The following is a 14511-nucleotide window of genomic DNA, read 5'->3' as shown; positions in this document are numbered from 1 at the left end:
CTGCTCTTTCTCAGAAGCAGCAAAATCGGCTTCAAACAAAATACAGCTACTCCTTGACTTACAACAGTTCATTTAGTGACCATTCAAAGTTACGACCTCACTGAAAAAAGTGACATATGACTAGTGGTGGGATTTGAATAATTTAACAACCAGTTCTCTGCCCTAATTATTTCTTCCAATAACCAGTTCACCAAACTGCTCAGAAAGTTAACAACCAGTTCTCCCGAAGTGGTGCAAACTGGCTGAATCCCACCACTGCTTATGACCATTTTTCACACTTACGACCACTACAGCATCTCCGTGGTCACATTGGGATGCTTGACAGCTGGTTCATATTTATGACTGGGTCATGTGACCTTTTGCGACCTTCTGACCCACAAAGTCAATAGGAAAGCCAGATTCACTTAACAACCGTGTTAATAACAACTGCAGTGATTAACAAATGAGTCAAGAAAAGTCATAAAATGGGGCAAAACTCACTTAACAAATTTCTCAGCAACATAAATTTTGGCCTCAACTGTGGTCATAAGTCGAGGACTACCTGTAAAGGCAATGTATAAGGATAACAACACAATTGCAAATAATAAGCACTGATATAATTAAGAATCAAAGCAGCAACCAATAGGAAAGGGGATATCAACTGCAACAACAGGAAAAGGAAGGGCTGTCTTCATAAACCTCAATGAAGCCAATTTAGGTCAAACAAGTAAGCAGTATTGGAGGCAGATGGGCTTCCTAGGAAAAGATATTGCACAAAGTTGGCCTCTTGTTCCAAAAGGTCTGGTTCCTTGTAGAAATGTTACTTTGATTTCAAAAAGCGAACTATCATCTGCATCTGGGTTGTTGTGGTTTAAGATGAATTATACTACAGCCATGTTTCATGGATTTAAAAAAAAGGGGGGGGAGAGGAAAATGGTTCAATAAGCATTTTTACAGCACTTAACAATGCAAAAGCATTTTCAACAAAAGCATTTAAATAAAGAAGTTAAAACTAAACATTAATCATAATCAAAAGTATGTGACTTCAGCTTTCTGCCTTCATCATCCACATTCCATTTAAAACACATTAAGAATCTATATGATCATTCAACAATTAAGGTGTAACTCATCTTTACACAACAAGAGGGACCAAGTTCAAAATATTGTCCTTGTGTTTTAAAGCCCCAACTGTCTTGAGAGCTGTTTACCTGGACTTCCTTTACTCATAATTGTTCACAGGTAGGAAAACTACTAACAATTAGTTTTCATTTATTTAAGTTGCAGATTGCTACTGCCAACCTAACCTTAATGGATAAGGAAAATAGTGACCTTTACTTGGAAGACAATTTGATACACACACACACACACACACACACACACACACACACACACAAAACATGTTAAACTTATCAAAGTGTAAAACACTAATGAAAATAGTGGGAAAATGGGGTAGGGCAAAGGAGGAGGAGGCATTGACTTTTGAATTTAAGGACAGTAGAATAAAATTTATTTGTTTGCCACCCATTGTTGTGGATCACCAGTTGCCAATGGAGCTGGTGGCAGACTTGGACGATGAGGATATTGGGGAGGAACTTGGGCCAGTGCTGGAGTCTGGGGAAAGCTCTGATAGATGTTCTGTGTCAGACACAGAGATAGAGCCAGGGCTGTCCAATATTTCCCAGCCACCGGAGAGGCAGCTGCCTTTGGAGGCTGATATGAGTGAGAAGGAAGAATAGGTGGGGCCAGTTCCAGATGCACGTATACGCAGAGCAGTTAGAGGTGAACAATGGACGACAAGGAGTCGACTTGGGAAGCAAAACCCACGATGCTGATTACAATTCGTATTTCTGAAGATTTTGCTCATTGTGTTTCGTGCAGGATTATTGAAGGACTATTGCCTGGACTTTTTGGTGGGTGAATGCAAATAATTCACAAGAGGTAAATAAAGAAGGGTTTTTCATGACAAGGAGTCTGTTTCTTGCTTCTGCTAAGGCTAAGGCTGGGTCACAGTACAGTTCTGCAAGGCAACTATGAACGGAAAGAATAACATTACAACCTAAACTTTTTATTTTTGCATACTTCATATGTACTAATATGTACTAACTATTTCTATAACAACAAAGTTATCTAATCACCAAAACCGAAAGTCATTTTTTCCTCATCTGAAGCACAAAATCCAGAAGCGGTTTCCAAGTAGAAACAAAGTCAGATGTATTCTTTTATTTAATTTGAGCTGTTAATTTAGCCATCTCTAATCTAGTTCACATTACAGACATATTTTCAAGCCTATTTTAGGGGATCTAATATGTTTTTTTGTTCAGTCTACCTAGACTGAACTAGTATTTAAAATGTACCTATGATTGCAATAACTCTACCTAATTGCAAACATAGGTACATTTTAAATGCTAGTTCAAAGCAAAGAAAGATTTATATCTTGTTTAAATCATCCCAACAATGTGTAGAAGCAATGAGTTGGTAGGTACGTAAGTATGAAAGGAATCTTCAGTGGATTTTGGAATGTTTCTGAAATGAAGCTTCCTTCTGGCTTGTGTTTACCATAATACATTGCCCCTTGTTAAAAGATTTCAGTATCACAAACAGCATTAGTGTTAAAATGTCTTTGAATATTAGTAGCTTCGATTGGTAATTATATTGTTGGTTTGAGCTCTGAGCTTGGTTATTTGGTTGCAAATGTTTTGTCCCCATTTGAGGAGACATCTTCAGTGCGCTTTGGATTGGGTTTGTGTTCTCTGTCATAGCTCATTCTAGTAAAGAACTGGTGGGTCGATTTTATTATTTATAACAAAAAGGAGTTGCCCTTAAGTACTGAAGGTTTGACTTTTGGCCCCATCTCTACTCTTCTTCATTATGCTATTCTTCCCCACCCCAATGCATCTGGTGGTGACAATTTCTCTCTCAACAATGCAATGTGACTGGGATTTGTAAAGAAGAAAATGGCGGTTTAGAGGCCTCCAATGTTCTCGGAGATAACAATTCAGCTTGTTTTGCCCCCTACACAACAAGGGTGTGTCTGTTCTCTTTCTTCCTCCTGATTTAAGGAAGAAACTATTTCCTTCTTAAACTGACCCACTTGACCCTTTAATTGTCATTTCTGATGAATAAATGGCAGAAATGAATATTTACTTCATCAGCTTATGAGCTCCATGAAAGGGGGTGAAGATTACCATCAGGTTCTGTCAAGACAACACAGATAGTTGATCAGAGTAGTATGTTTATTGCTACTCGCTTATTGACAGGAATCTTGTCAGACTATTTACACTCACAACAGAACATCTAGATAAACACTCCAAGGTTTAGGGTGGATCTGCTCTCCACCCCTTCCTATCCCTCAGCAATTCCAGGCTAGTTAGTCTTTTAACTTCACCCCTTACTTTGGCCCCAGATTCTACCACAGATGCCACTTGGCCAACTTTATGGACACTAGAACCAATCATTTCTAAATCACTTTTGGGATTTATTCTTCTTTGTAGTTAGAGAAAACTTTCTTTGGAATAAAGAAGTAATTCTCTTTGGAGATTTTATTTCTAGACTTATATTTATACTAGCTTGATACCCGTGCTTCGCGACAAAACTATGTGACCGGCAATGCAGGAGAAATCCAGTTCATTCCGGTTCAATCCTTGGCTCAGTGGTGGTTGGTGATTGAAACACGTAAGGGAATATCGTTCCCACCGCCTTGAGTTTGGAAGCAGTTCCATTGGTGGAAGGCGTAGACATTTTGGTGAGGTACTGATGTTTAATACTGTAAGGAGCTCCAGGCCACAAATTTCACGTTTGTAGGCTTTACAGTTCTGAGATTTCGAGATGAGTGAATGATATTTGGCCTACATATATATAGATTGAGGTAAGTTATATTATAAGTAAGTTATATTCATGTAGAATTTTTTTCCCTGAAATGTGTCTAACTCACAAAACTTTGGAAACAAAAGAAACTAAAAGCCTTCATATAGAAGGATTGTAAGAGGTTGTAAATTGACAAGGTTGTTTTGGACAAATCTGCATTCTGGAATTACAACGAAGTTTTGAACTGGTTGGTTTTTTTCTGTCTACACTCTCACCAATTAGATTTATAAACAAAGACTTCTTCCTTTAAATTAAAGACTTTTAATATATCTTTATTTTATCAGGTAAGTGTGCTACAGACCATGGCTGCAAATAGAGGTACCAAACGGGGGTCTTGAAATGGGGAACAGATTCTGCTGTCTCTTATGAAGGTGATGTTTGACTTGGATAATATACACTAACACAATCTTTAGAAATTAAGCTTGAGACTTTGGGAAAAAACGGATAAAAGACTGGACAAGATGTCAGGGGAAATCAAGCAAGTTAATGATAGGATGGAACTTTCAGAGAAACAGTAATTAGAGATTTGGACTTAGAGAGAGGGCTGAACATTTTGGCTATGCTGGAACTCAAGAGAGAAGCGATTCTGTCTGAGCTTTTGGAGTATTTTAGAGGAATGTTTTGAAAATATATGAAAAAAGCTTGTTCAGGAATTAGCTGATTTATTGAGCTGGGAAGAGGAATGGATGGATGGAGAGTTGGACAAGGCCTATCATTTAAACGCATGTTCTGCTGTAATGAGACAAGCATCAAGAGATGTTTGGGTCCCTTTTCTAAGAAAAAGAATAAGGGATCACATTTTGCAATGTCATTTTGAGACAAGATTGATAATGTTCATGTAATTGTTTTAAAATTATTATTAGGATCCTGAGTAAGAGGAAATATTACTTCTTCCTAACAGATAATTTGAAGTAGGAAACTATTACATTTTGCTGGGATAAGCTGGAAGGAGTAATTCTTACTTTTCGACATCAAAGATATAGACTGATTACTATCCAAAAAAGCCAAAGATTTTCTGGAAAAAATTTAAGGAGCAACTAGATCATACGTCTATGGAGATTGTTGATAAAGATTCACAAAGACTGCAACCAACTAAAAATATTGAGAACTATTTTGAGAACTACAGTTTTAAAGTCTTTAATAAAATCTTATTTTGAATATGGATTATACAATTTTAATATAGAATATAAGGGGGGGGAGAAAAAAAGAGTTTTCACTACAGGTAGTCCTCAACTTACAACCCATTTGTTTAGTGTCCCTTTGAAGTTACAACAGCACTGGAAAAAATGACTTATGATTGGTCCTCACACTTACAACCTTTGCAACATTCCCATCGGCCACATGATCAAAATCCAGGTGTTTGGCAACCAGCATGGATTTCAATCGTAGGAGCATTCCAGAGTCATTTGATTGTCATTGGTGAGCTTTGGTAGTGGATGACTGCAGGAAGAAAGTAACTGATTTCTTGGACAACTACCTTGATAAAAGGACAGATTTAAAAACCATTTCAGATGCCAAGAAAGCTTTGGATGCCAAGAGAGTTTTACTTTATTGAATATGATCAAGAGTTAAAAAGAAAGTCTCAAGGAAAAAGAATGCAAATTACTTTGGAAGAAATTAAAACGAAAGAAAATTTACAAAAGTCACCAACAGATGCATGTATTATATAACAGATTAAACTTTTACAACAAAAATTCTATGCTGTTAAGGGAAATAGAAACAAAGTTGAAATATGTGAAACAAGAATATGTATAGAAATTCTCTATCATGGTTGTCCCAAAGATGCTTTTTCAAAAGGCAAGTGGACTTTCTTTCCTTTGCTTGAAGACGTTTTGCTTCTCATTCAAGAAGTTTCTTCAGTGCCTTTTGAAAAAGCAACCTTGGGTGAAACAGAAGAATTTTAAGGTAACAAATAAACCTGGGAAACAAAAAGGAAAGCGAAAAGAAAATAATAGTGAAAATTCAAGGAGGTAAGGTGTTAGTGGACAATACAATTATAGAAAAAAACTTTTTATTATTTCTATTCCAATTTCTATAAAGTACAAGATAGTTTCTTAGGCAAAATAGAGGAATGGTAAAAAACAAAATTTATCAAAACTTTCACAATCCCAGAAACAAATTATGAAAATTGTCTATCTGTTTCAGAGATATCAGAAGCTATAAAAAGGGCACCATGACTGGACAGAGTACCCTCTTGTACAAGTACTTCCAAAAATGATGCATCCTATTTTATAAGGAGATGCAATGCCAGAATCTTGGAAAGAGACCAATATTGCATGTTTACCAAAGGAAGGGTAATATATAACTTCTATTAAAAATTGTAGACAATTTCTTTATTGAACAATTAGTATAAAGTGTTGTCATCAATTTTGGCAGATAGGCTTTTGACTAGACTTTATTCATCAAGATTACAATTATAAGATGCGAGAACTGTGCTGGATGTAACAGAACACATACAACATAATGAAAACAAGCTGCATTAATTTTTGCTGAGATGCTGAGAAAGCTTTTGACAATTTAAACTCATCGTTTTTATTTGAAGTTCTGGAAGCTATGGACTTTGGTGAGAATATTTTTCATGGAATCAAGCTGATATATAGCCCCAAAGGCTCGGATTATAGTTAATAGTGAATTGACTAAACCATATGATATTCAGAAGAGGACAAGACAAGGTAGTTTTCTGTTCTCTTTGTTATTTTGGTTCTTTACATAGAAACTTTGTTTTGCAACAAAGATGTTGGTTTAAAGTATGATTACACAAGATTACCGTGTTCTGATAAAGCAATCTGGTTTTAAAATTGAGAAAAACATTAAATGTTTGGGGGTTATTTAGTAATATGAATTGTATGTTGTTTCGAATAACTATGTTAAGGTGTGGAATGAAGTTAATAAAAGATATGCTGAGATGGGAAAACCTACAATTATCATTGTTGGGAAGAAATTCTGTAATTAAAATGAATGAATTAAAATGCACATTTTTTCCCCAGACAATAGAGGTTAGGAGTAGCAAATCTGAAATTGTATTTCACAGCTTGTTGTTTATTCTGAATGAGAGAGTGAGTGACCTTAAGAAACAGGAAGCTATTAGAATTAGAAGCATTCGATTTAAGATTAGGATGTCATGGCTATCTGAGGTATGAGAAAGAGGTAAGAAGACACAGGAGGACCCACGAACATCCAGGATTACATGCTAAATACAGATTGTGCACGGACAACTTGTGTTTGTCTTCCATTCTTTGCTGTGGTGGGGAAAATTATATGCAAAGAAATATGGACATTCTTGGTCTATCGGACTGGGGAAAATCCCACCAAGAAGGAACAGATATCGTTCTAAAGAAAACCACAACAATAAAAGGGAAGTTTTATTGGATGTCAAAACAAAATTTAAATAAATGTTATTATTTTATTTTTCTCTTATACCACTTATTTGCCAACTGTTAAATGGTTGATTTATCAATATTTGTTAACCCCTCGTATATTAGAATGGCCCCCAACCCTATTGGCCTTTCATATGGCTTTAAAAACTTGGCTGTGTTCCCAAACCTGTGATGCTGAGTGTGTTAAGGTCTCAGTTTCTTGGTTTATCTTGGCTGCTGTGTATATTTATTTTGGATAGTTTTTTATTGTTTTATATGTTTTTTGTTGTTTTAATTGTTGGAATTGTAAGCCTCTCCAAGTCATTGATTGAGTTGGGTGGCTGTAGAAATTAAATAAATAAAACTAAAATTAAAAAGAATAAATCACAATCAACAAATAAGGTAAAGGTTCCCCTCACACATATCTGCTAGTTGTTCCCGACTCTAGGGGGCAGTGCTCATGTCTGTTTCAAAGCCAAAGAGCCAGCGCTGTCTGAAGATGTCTCCATGGTCATGTGGTCAGCATGACTAAATGCCAAAGGTACACGGAACGCTGTTACCTTCCCACGAAAGGTGGTTCCTATTTTCTACTTGCATTTTTATGTACTTTCGAACTGCTAGGTTGGCAGAAGCTGGGACAAGTACCGGAGCTCACTCCGTTACGCTGTGCTAGGGATTCAAACTGCCGAACTGCTGACCTTTTTGACCTCAGCGCCTTAGCCACTGAGCCACCAGAGAACAATTTAAATTCTTATCACCATAAACATTTCAGTACAAGAAGAAACAGCCACATCAGATAATAAGTATTTCCAAAGCTTCCTGATATAGACACATTCTGATGGCTTTCCTGAATCCCTTCAGGGTTGGATCCAATTGGACAAGGGGATTGTGGTTCCAAAGAGAGGTGGGTGGGAGGGAGGGAAGCAGCTGAGAAGACTTCCTAGTTCTTACAGGAGGCATTCTCTGCTCGTTTTTTATTTTATTCATCAAGCATAAACAATTGGGAGAAGGTGATTTTGAAGATATGCAAATCCCGATCCGGGTAGATAACATGATTACATAACAACCAATACCTTGAAATTACAGCCAGAGCCAACTACAGGCATTCCTTGACTTACGACCACAATTGAGCCCAAAAATTCTGTTGCTAAGTGAGACATTTGTTAAGTGACTTTTTCCCCATTTTACAGCCTTTCATGCCACAACTGTTAAATGAATCACTGAAGTTGTTATGTTAGTAACATGGCTATTAAGTTAATCTGGCTTCCCAGTTGATTTTGCTTGTCAGAAGGTGGCAAAAGAGGATCACATGACCCCGGGACATTGCAACCGTCATAGCTGTGAGTTGACAAGCGTCTGAATTTTGATCACGTGACCATGGGGATGGCTGCAGTGGTCATTAGTGTGAAAAACAGTCATAACTTTTTTCAGTGCCGCTGTGACTTCATATGGTCACCAAATGAAGTGTTGTAAGTCGAGGATAACCGACTTACATAACCAATGTAGACCCTGAAGTAGACGTACTGTATAGCTGAAGTAAATGTTCTCATAAGTATTCAAGCTGCCACATTCTGGACTAGTGTTGGCTTCCAAGTAGCCTTCAAGGGCAAGTCCACATGGAGTGCCTTGCAGTAGTCCAGTTTGTTGCGATTGAGGCATGAGGTCAGTGTAATCAATGTAGAGGAGTATAAGCCTACTAGCAAAATAGTATGCAAGGGCAGTTACCTAAACATCAGCATAGCCCTCTGAGAGAAGAAACTCAAGATTTACTTGCCTTGATTCTCCTTAGTTCAGGAAAGGGGAAAAGAGAAACTCTGTCAACTTCATTATCATTATACCTTTAGCAACATAATTCAAATACGATTATTCACTTTAGAAGAAATTAATCATGGAGACTTTTTCCCATGCCCAATACATGAGCATGTGAGACATATACATACATGAATGCATGCAACTTGTATTTATATATGTACACATCAGTGGTGGGTTTCCGGATTCCGTTCCAACTGGTATGGTTGGAACGACCTCGGAATTACCCACATATATGCGTGCAGCGTCTAGCATGATGCTCCAGCTGCTCCATGGAGCATTGCACAAGCGCCATACATACCATGCGCATGCGCAGAAGTGCCAACAGCATAAAGCACCAGTAAGGAGCTCGGGCGTACCAGAATGGTATCCGGTGCTCCGGGCAGGATCTGGTACGCTAGTACCGGGGCGTGCCTCCTGCAACCCACCACTGGTACACATACATACACACAGCACAGTCATAGAGTATTTATACATACACTCTACAGAAGGGCAAAGTATGATTGATCAAATCTTAACATTGAATTAATAATTACCAATTCAAATTGACTGTAAAATGAGGTACCTTATCCTCCTATTCCAATCATTCTCTGTCATATGCACAAACCACTGTGACACAGAAATACACAGGTGCACAAGCAGACATACAATCCTCTCCCTAAGATTTATACACTTATGGTATATTAGTAATTAGGAGACAAGTAGTGATATTAGCAGAATATGAAAGGGCCTCAATTAAGTAAATCTGTTGTGAGATTGTGATGATGAGTTGTAATGTTGCTTGTCCACTCAAAAGAGTCGGAGATTGTGATATGACTGTGATTGTGGTGTGACAGTGTGACACCACAATTCTGATGAAAGCAACAAAATTCTGTGGATGACACTGGTCACAATACATAATGGTGATAAATGTATTTGCATGATTTTTTTTAAATCATTGCACAAATGTGTAATTCTGACATGAATTTAGTTTGCCCCAAATATTGCTGCCCCCAATTCATTTGAGGATACATTTCTTCATGGTAAATGTGAAATTTCAGATCTTTTCACAGAACCCATTTCTCTAGCAGTAGAGCATCATTTAGTTAATGCTGAAAAATCACATTTAAGTGACCTTCAACACTCAGCGGTGTATCTCTGCTGATATGAGCAGCCATTCAATCTTTACTGACAAAAGGAAACAAAGCAAATCTGATGTTTGATAAAGACCCAGGTCTGATGGCACCCAGTGTAGTAACCTCCTTGCTGCTAAGCAGGTCTTGGTTGCATCTCTAGTTCCTAGGAAGGAGTTGCTTTAAAGTATCATATATGCTATCTTGAATTCAATAAAACCAAGGAGAGGAAAATAATAAATTAAAACTGTTACTTTGCTTTGGCATAGCTTTGCACAACTTAAGAGTCCTTGTATTGCGGAATACCTTATAACAATAAACAGAGCAAGAAGTGGTAGTCAGCACAACTTTTTACATAGGTTTTCCTTTCACCTTTTCTGTCATTTCTTTGCTGCAATTATATAAAAATTCCAGATGCAACTCCGAGTTCAAGAAACCAATCGTGTTTTATCTGCCAAATTAGTTGATTGGATTTTAATGCAAATCGTGCCCTGAGTGACCTTCTGCCTATAGGACAGAATGTAAATTTCAGAGGCCAAGCAAGGAGGCCAAACAAAAGCCATCAAGAGTTTTCAGTGAGAGACAACAACAACAAAAAAGACAAGTGTATTCCAAAGTCTGCTCCTGGGTTTCAAGGTAAAAAGTGGCCCTCCCCTTCTGAAGGATGTACCAAGCCTTTCCGAATTAATGAAGGATTGTAGAATGCAGTGTGGCATACAGGAAGTCTTCAACTTACGATCACAATTGAGCCCAAAATTTCTGTTGCTAAGGGAGGCATTTGCTGAGATTTGTCCCATTTTACTATCTTTCTTGCCCACAGTTGTTCAGTGAATCAGTGCACTCGTTAAATTAGTAACACCGCTGTTAAGTGAATCCCTGTCATAAATACAAGTCAGTTGCCAAGCATCTGAATTTTGATCACATGACCGCAGGGATTCTATAATGGTTGTAAGTGTGAAAAGCCACCATAAGTCACTTTTTTCAGCGCTGTTGCCACTTCGGTCACTAAAGAGACCAAGGTGGTGGCCCAGCTGTGTGACGGGGAGGCATGGCGGAAGCTCCCAGCTCTGACTTTGCATTTGAGAGGCTTGCTAACAGATTTGCTTGCCAACTGTTTTGCTGCTGCTTGAACTCATTGCGTGCCACAGTCCAGCTGAATAAACCCAGTTTGTTTCCTCAAGGGTGTGGAGTTTTCCTACTGGGGTGAGTCAGGAGCTCGGACTTTTGAGACGAGCTGTGGTAAGTCAAGGACTACCTGTACACTAAAAGCAATCTAAGGACCAGTTCACATGAGTGCATCCCCCAAAGCCTCAAACTGGTGCACTGCAAGAAGAGGCAAAGAATTTAAGATTTAGAGATTTTAGAGATTTTAATAAGACTTATAGGCCGCCCTTCTCCCTGAGGGGACTCAGGGCGGCTTACAATCACAAAGGGAAGGGTGTGCAATAACAGGACAAACAATGAGTGACCAATAATAAAATAGTAAACCACAACATACATTTCAACAATCAACATTCGGGCGGGTAATTTAAGAACTTATCCCCAGGCCTGCTGGGAGAGCCAGGTCTTGAGGGCTGCGCGGAAGGTCTGGATGGTGGTGAGGGTACGAATCTCAGCGGGGAGATCGTTCCACAGGGTCGGAGCTGCAACAGAAAAGGCTCTCCTCCGTGTAGTCGCCAGTCGGCATTGACTGGCGGATGGAATCCGGAGGAGGCCCAGCCTGTGTGATCTAATCGGTCGGAGGGAGGTAATCGGCAGAAGGCGGTCTCTCAAGTACCCAGATCCACTACCATGGAGTGCTTTAAAGGTGGTCATCAGTACCCTGAAGCGCACCCGGAGACCAACAGGTAGCCAGTGCAGCTCGCGGAGGATGGGTGTAATGTGGGCGAACCGTGGTGCGCCCACTATTACTCGCGCGGCCGCATTCTGGACTAACTGCAGTCGCCGGGTGCTCATCCCTCTCACACCATGAGAGATGTGGGGATCTACTCTTAGGAGACATCTCACTCAATGCAATTGTAAAGAAGGAACTCCAGAAGATCTTAAATTCCTTATTATCCAAAGGGCGTAGTTCTTCTGACCCAGCCTTAGCAGAAGCAAGAAACAGACTCGTCAGGAAACCCCTCTCTTTATTTACCTCTTGTGAATTAATTGCATTCACCGAAAAGTCCAGACTATAGTCCTTCAAGGAGTTAACTCCAGTAACTCCTTATCAGTTCGTTGCAACATTTGCAAGGCTGTGAGTTCCCAGCTGAAAGGCTGCAAATTAAGTTCTGCCAAGGAGCCTTTGTGGCACAAAACACAATCAGCAAATCTTCAGAAATACAAACTGTTGTCTCCTACGACAACCACTCTGCCTTTTGTTCTATTTATTCCCCAGCCAGGGAGGGGCCATCCAGCTTCCAGCTTGTGTTTTGCTTCCCAAGTTGACTCCTCATCCTCTATTGTTCACCTCTCATAACTACTCTGCACATACGTGCATCTGGAACAGGCCCCATCTGTTCTTCCTCCTCATTCATATCAGCCTCCAAAGGCAGCTGCCTCTTCGGTGGCTGGGAAATGTTGGACAGCCCTGGCTCTTTCTCTGTGTCCAGACCCCAGCACTGGTCCTTCCCAACATCCTCATTGTCCGAGTCTGCCACAACAGTAGCATTATACAGTTGAATTTAGTTGCTGGTTTGGAAGAGGAGATTCCATCCTCATTCACATACCAAAGTTTTCCGAGTGACTTCACGTGATTGATGTTTTAAGAATACAATGAGAGAAAATTGTGTGCGCCTTATGAACTGCTTACAATGTATCAGTGATTTCCCATTGCCTTTACCTTTGGGGAAAATTATCCTTATTTTTACATTCTTCCTAACGGTTCCAAGAGTCTGCTATTTTTTAATGACCTCATCTTATGCCATTACTCCTCCAACTCTACAACCACTGTCTATAGTCCAACTATCTGGCTTCCTTTCCATCTTTCCTACTTGCCACTCTGTTTAGGCCTCCTTCCCAGGACATTTGGTGCTACCTTGTCCTTTTCCTTCAAACCCCTTTTCAAAACTCAGCTTTACCAAAAAGATTTTTAGGTATGGGGTCTCCTGCATGAGCAGGGAGTTGGATTAGGCCCCTTCCAACTCTATTCTGATTGATTGATTGGTTTTATTCCTTACAATCCTCATTTCCAGACCTAAGTATATTCAACAGTACGTGCTCATATTCATTTTTCTGCCTGCAGCCTTTCTTTTGTCAAAATTTTGGTCGTAAGATTCTTCAAGGAAGGGAAATTATTTTTACTCCATTCTTCTCTTGCCTTCGGCTTACCTATTAACATTAATAGCACTTTGGTGCTAGGAATAAAGCAATACTTCGCTTTGTCTTTTGTTCACCCTTCTTATTACTTAATTGTAGTGTGAAATAAGTTCATCTGCAATCAACCCCCCCCTTTTTTCTCATCCACCCCCACCTCTGTGCCTTCTGCCAGGTTGGTGACTATGTTAAAAACAGCCTCCCCCAAATTTCATTACCAGCCTACTTTATCCAACTGCTCTTTAAACCTCTCTTTTTACCCCGGACTTAGAGATAACCTGCCTCATTTCAGATGCTGTGCGCTGAAACTTCTATTAAAACAGTTGTGTTAAGGGATTATAGGAGATAAAAGTCCAAAACATTAGGACAGCATCAAATATAATCTATTCCTTCCCTAATCTTTTCTCTGTTTCTTCCTGAACCTCTTTCCCTGTCCCTGTTTTATCTATTCCGCATATCTTGAGGGTACTTGGGCAGGGATAATTTTTATTCTGAATAATGGAAAGTTAGCTGGGTTTAAATCCTATTTAACTATTTAGAGAAGATTGTTATCTATCCATCCGCCCATGTATCAAAGTAACATTTCTACTTCAAGGCTTAGAAGGCAAATTAACCATAAATACAACCTGGGAAAAGAACATTGCTTATCTGCCCATGTTCCTTTGTTCCTCAACATCCTGCCTGACCCAGAGCCTCACATGTGAACAAAAGCACCAGAGCAAGCGAGGCCACCAAACTTCTGGGTCAGGACAGAGATGTCCTTCCTAAGGGAGAGACGGTTTTAGCCTGCTGAGTTGGGGAACGATTTTCGGAAAAGAGGCGAAGCTTTCACGGTCGTTTAGCGAGGACCACTGTCAAATGCTTGCAATGAAATGAACATGCCTGGGTAGGGCTGCGAGGCTATTGAAAAAAAATACCCTCCGAGCTGCTTTCCCAACCGCCTCCACCGAGGCATCTCTAGACAGGGGGGACGGAGGATGTTTCTTAGGGCACTTTTCGCATTTCCCGGGGACTCTTCCCCTCTTCCACGTGGTTGAGGTCGGCCGACAGTCGAGTGGCGCAGCGGTTACGCATCAGCCCCCTCGGTTTTCGTC

This window comes from Thamnophis elegans, chromosome 2 (genome assembly GCF_009769535.1).
Source record: "Thamnophis elegans isolate rThaEle1 chromosome 2, rThaEle1.pri, whole genome shotgun sequence".
Classification (NCBI taxonomy): domain Eukaryota; kingdom Metazoa; phylum Chordata; class Lepidosauria; order Squamata; family Colubridae; genus Thamnophis; species Thamnophis elegans.
The sequence above is the reverse complement of the archived record's forward strand: the minus strand, read 5'-3'. Positions refer to the sequence as shown.